Below are 5,634 nucleotides of genomic sequence, written 5' to 3' on the forward strand. Positions count from 1 at the left end.
TTGGCCCCCTGCTGACGAGGTGGCGGTACTGCGGCTGCAGACCGACACGTCACCCTCTCGGTTACCCTCTTTAAAATTTAAACGCGAGCACCCTGTTAACATTCGCAGCGGACTCTAACGTTACGGGTTTTCTGATCGAGGCGGAAGAGCCGCGTTTCAGCAGACAGAGAGCCGGGCTGGCGTGGAATGAGATCCATCTTTGAGTCACGACATGAATACGATGCGATATCTCTGCTTTAACACAAGGGAAGGGGGGGTAAGGGACAGACTCACTTTCAGGTGTATGGAAATATATTCTTTTGAATGTTGCTTAATTCTGTAATTACTGACATAACACACTGTAAGTGTGCATGTGGTTAGTGGGAGACTGATCTGCTCACCCACACACACACACACAAATGAATGTACGCATGCATTCACACCCACACCCAGGCATGCAGAAACACACGCACACACACACACAAAGAGTCCATATACTGTATGTGCACAGGAATCACTGCATTCAAAAGAAGTGCTCTAGAAGAACTGAACTGTCCTGATCCTCCTAGACCTTTCTGCTGCCTTTGACACCGTCAACCATCCCATCCTCCTGTCCTCCCTGGCAGCTATGGGGATCTGTGGCACAGCACTGGACTGGATTGAGTCCTACCTCTCCGGTCGCTCCTTCCAAGTCGCCTGGGCTGGTGCAGTATCAGCACCTCGCCCCCTTGCCACAGGAGTTCCCCAGGGCTCTGTCCTTGGTCCCCTCCTATTCTCCCTGTACACCCAATCTCTTGGTCCTGTAATCTCTGCCCATGGGTTGTCCTATCATTGTTATGCCGATGACACCCAACTCTTTCTCTCCTTCCCGCCCTCTGACACTCGGGTCTCTGCTCGCATCTCTGCTTGCCTGAGGGACATCCAGAGCTGGATGGATAACCACCATCTTAAGCTGAACCCAGGCAAGACGGAGATGATCTTCATCCCTGCTCCATCCTCTAACCTTCTCGACTTTTCTATTTCCCTGGGGGACACTGTGGTGTCATCATCACCCACCGCAAAAAACCTTGGAGTGGTGATGGACAACAGACTGTCCCTCTCCCAGAACATCACGGCGGTGAGTCGAACGTGCAGGTTCTTCCTGTACAACATCCGGAGAATCCGCCCCTTCCTCACCACCTACGCAACCCAGCTCCTGGTTCAAGCGATGGTCCTGTCCGCTTGGACTACTGCAACTCGCTACTGGCTGGTCTGCCAGCATTCGCCATCAGACCCCTGCAGCTCATCCAGAATGCTGCAGCGCGTCTGGTCTACAACCTCCCCAGACATTCCCATGTCACCCCCTGCTCACTGACCTCCACTGGCTGCCTGTTATGGCTCGCATCAAATTTAAGTCCTTGGTGCTTGCATACCAGGCAGCTAAGGGTCAGCACCAGGGTACATTCAGAGGATCATCAGACCCTACACACCAGCCAGACCTCTCCGTTCGGCCACCTCTGGACGCTTGGCACCTCCCCTCTCCGCGTCTGCACTTCCCGCTCCCGTCTGCTGTCTGTCCTGGCCCCTCGCTGGTGGAATGACCTCCCCGTGACGGTCAGAACAGCAGAGAATCTCACCACTTTCAAACGCAGACTGAAGACTCATCTCTTCAGGCTGCACCTCTCCCCACCCCTCTCTAGCCTATAGTTCAGCTCACTGTATCTAGCTAGGATAATTTGATTATGTTAGTGTATCTGGCAGGATTGTTTTTGTATGATTAGGTGTGATTCCAGTGCTAGTTTGTACTTGGTAGGATTCTTGCTTGCTGAACAAGCTTACTCTACAGGGTTGGAGTCCTGATCGATGTGGTCACTTCTGGCACTACGATCCTTACTTCACTCTAGTGTTTCTTTTGCGCCTCTACATCATGAAACCTATGCACTTGTTGTACGTCGCTCTGGATAAGAGCGTCTGCTAAATGCCTATAATGTAATGTAATGTAATGAATATAACTGGAGATAAATGCCCAGTTTGTGGTGGGTAGAGACCTGTTGATCATTCTTGGGCAGTATTGTCATTGCCATGAAGGCAGAAATAATCAGAAGGAGAAAGGCATGCATTTTCCGGGCTCTGGAATTTCCAAAACATCACTCTATTTGTATGAAGCGATGAGAAGAAGACCCCCCCCCCACCCCCACCCCCACCCCCCTTCCAACCAAAACCACTGTCAGGGCTACCTTTGCACTGCACCCCCCCCCCACCCTCCCCATCCACCACAACCCCCTAGCATCAGTGATGCTTGTCCAGACTTAACAAGCTTTGCGCTACCCACTGGGCCCTGACTTAGCACGAGCCCCAGCAAATCCAATTACACAAGGATTCACAGGGGCTGATCTTCCCATTAAAGATTTCACGCTGAGCGCGAAGGGTAGATGATAACACTCGCATCAGACAGTTCCCGCCCGGTCCCTGGCCCTCCTCTTCATCTGTCATTTAAAATGGGGGGGGGGGGGGCAGCCAGATAAAGGGCGAGGGAGGGGGGTGGAGTGGAGTGGGGGTTGGCTATCACTTAGTCATTCACTGGTGTCACCGCCAAACGGCAAGGTCAATGCCATTCCTCCAGTAACTACCAACAGATTTCAGGCAATACCACCTGTACGCCATTTCTGTCCACCCCACAACTCCGACTGGCCATCAGAACTGCAACGAAGTTAAAACTAAGGTTAATGAGAGACAGTTTGGGAATACTACTCAGTGCAGTACTCAGGTAAAACTCAACAGGTGCTCTTCAGAATGGGCTGGGCATCAATAGAAAAGATTTTTTTTGGAAAAGTTTCCCCTAATTTCATATCTGTCGGACAATTCTAAAAAAAGTTGATCCCGGGGCACATTGTAGTGGTAAGTTAAAAGTCTTTATTCTATTATGGCAAAAAGGTTTAAAAATGGCTGAACATTTTTAGCTCACCCGAGCCTTCATCAGGGTGTGGTTACAAACAGGAAGTAGATCATCCCAAAAAAAAAAAAAAAACACTGAACACTAACTATGCAGCTCAAAAGCAAAAGAAAAAAACGGATGAAAAGAAAACAACACAAAAAAAATTTGGGTTGCCGCACCCCCAACCTCCTCCAGCCCTGCCTGATGCATTCGAGGGACCATCAACAAGTGGCTCCAAGTGGCACATCAACCGAACTGCATTTAGCACCTTCTACAACCCAGCCTCCCTCCTCACAACAGAATCTATGAAGGCGATTCAGACCATCTCAAAATGGAGGCACAGGCAGTGTCTAAACACAGGCCTCGTGGTACACGCTCCCGTACTGAGGAGCATTAGAACGTCAAGCCATAACTTGGCAGTTGACAAGCCTGCTGTCCCAACAGTTGAACATGATGAACTTCTTGGTCTGATAGTCAGTCTAAGTTGTAGTCTAATGTAAGTTTTGATTGATTTTTTTTTTAATCAAAGAGGAAGGTGGAAAATGGGAGTAGCTCATCTTCAGTACCAAAGATCAAGGCTTCTTCAAAGGACTTTGTAGGGGGCAGATGCACTGACAAGTGGGGAACGTTACTTTCGGTATTGTTTGGAGAGTGAATGAGGAGAGGTCTTTTCCTGTCTCTCATTCAGAAAGTGAAAGCCGGTATTCTTTAGGGAACACAACTCCAGGTCAAGACCTTGGTCACTAGGGGTCAGTGCCATTGGGACCCCCCCCCCCCCCACTCCCCGCCGCCCACTCCCCCCCACCTCCACCTCGACTCTGAATCCCTTGAAGGCACCCCTGTCAACCTCCCGCAGAACGGAGGTAAACGCGCAATGGTTTCCGCACATTGGCGGACATCTTAGGTAAGCCAATCCAGCCAATTACAAATCTCCCTGCACAGACCGTTTGGAGAGGGGAAAAAAAGGGGGTGGGAGGGGCGGGGGAGGGCAATGAGATATTTACCAAGAAGACCACTCTGAGCAGAGCTCTCCTCCCTACCCCCCACCCCCACCCCCTCTCCTTCCTTACTGTCCTAACAGCACCTCGTTCAGGGTGCCAAACAGGCATAGAGAAGTCAGCTCCAGTCAGACCGTGTCCTGGGGACAGAAGGGAGCTGATTACTGAAGTCACCCCCCCCCCCCACCATGACAGGGCCGGTGTTTTTCTGCGTGCCGATGAGGCACGGTTGCATTGATAGTGACCGTTTCTCCTTCACTGGGTTCTCTGTGCGACTACGCTAAAAAAAAATTTTTAAAAAATTTTTAAGAAAATTCCTGGTGCTGACACCCGTTAGCTGTTGTTGTTGTTAGCTGCCTCAATGCTACAAACACCCTTTTTATGGGACTGATTCTCAGCCCCCCAACACAGGTGTCATGAGTACATATTTTTTAAAACAAAGATTATATTAATTTCATAAAATAGCAGTAATAAAATGCATTCAATTTCGGTTTTGTCCCGTCACTATATTTAAATACATTTCATTACATTTTGGGTATTCAGCACACGCTCCCTATTAAGAACAATTTACACAGCTGTTTTTAATAAACATTTGCATTATCAATGGGTGCCAAGTGTCCTACCTGGGAATCAAACCTGCAACCTTTCAGTTACAAGGCCAAGGCCAATTCCCTTACTGGTATAAATACAAATATATATTGTATGTTTTTACTGTATGCTTTATTGTATTTATTTATGTTTTTACACAGAAGTAAAGAAAGCCTGTTGTTTGGGGCTGAAAATTTTGAGAAACTTTTTTTGTATGTCAGAGTAATCGGTCAGGGCCTCTAACCTGTCAGAGGAGAGAGAGGGAGGGGAGAGAGAGAGAGAGAGAGAGAGAGAGAAAGAGAGTCAAACTGACAGCTGAGTGGTCCTTGTTGTCCGCCCCCACCCCCCCCCAAAAAAAAAATACAGCACATTTCTGCTCCTCTGTTGGCTCCAGCTCAGGACCCCCTATTGTCCCCTAATCCCTTAATTGGGGGTAACAGGCCGAGCCCCAATACCAAACCCCCCCCCCACACCACCCCCCTTTCCCTGGTGTCTCTGACCACTGGCTCTTATCACGGACGAAAAACAACCACCAATTAGCCACAGCCGACCCTGCGGTGCCCGGAGAGGCAGGAGCTATCCTGACCTAATTCCGCAGGGCCCCCGGGGTCTGGGACCTTCTAAGACCACGTCCTGGAGGGCCAACACCTCCTCCTCTGTAAACACGACTGGTCCCCTGAAGGTTGCGCGTGCTCGATGTCTCTTGGCATAAGGATCTGGTCTGGGACAAGGGAAATAGCCTGTGGAGCACCTGGCTCTGAGATGCTTTTCTAAGTTACATTACATTACATTACAGGCATTTAGCAGACGCTCTTATCCAGAGCGACTTACACAACTTTTACATAGCATTTTACATTGTATCCATTTATACAGCCGGATATATACTGAAGCAATTCCGGTTAAGTACCTTGCTCAAGGGTACAACGGCAGTGTCCTTACCCGGGAATCGAACCTGCGACCTTTCGGTTACAAGCCCAGTTCCTTACCCACTGTGCTACACTCCGTCCTAAGTCATAGATGTATACAATTATTAGCATTATGCTACATTAGTTTTTAAAAATAATAGCTACAGGTAACAACCTAATATCAGGACCTCAGCATAAAGTCAATGTGAGAAGTCTTTGTTGGCTAGCTGCAAAAAAGGTACAGATTTAT

Source organism: Anguilla rostrata, chromosome 10 (genome assembly GCF_018555375.3).
Source record: "Anguilla rostrata isolate EN2019 chromosome 10, ASM1855537v3, whole genome shotgun sequence".
Lineage (NCBI taxonomy): Eukaryota > Metazoa > Chordata > Actinopteri > Anguilliformes > Anguillidae > Anguilla > Anguilla rostrata.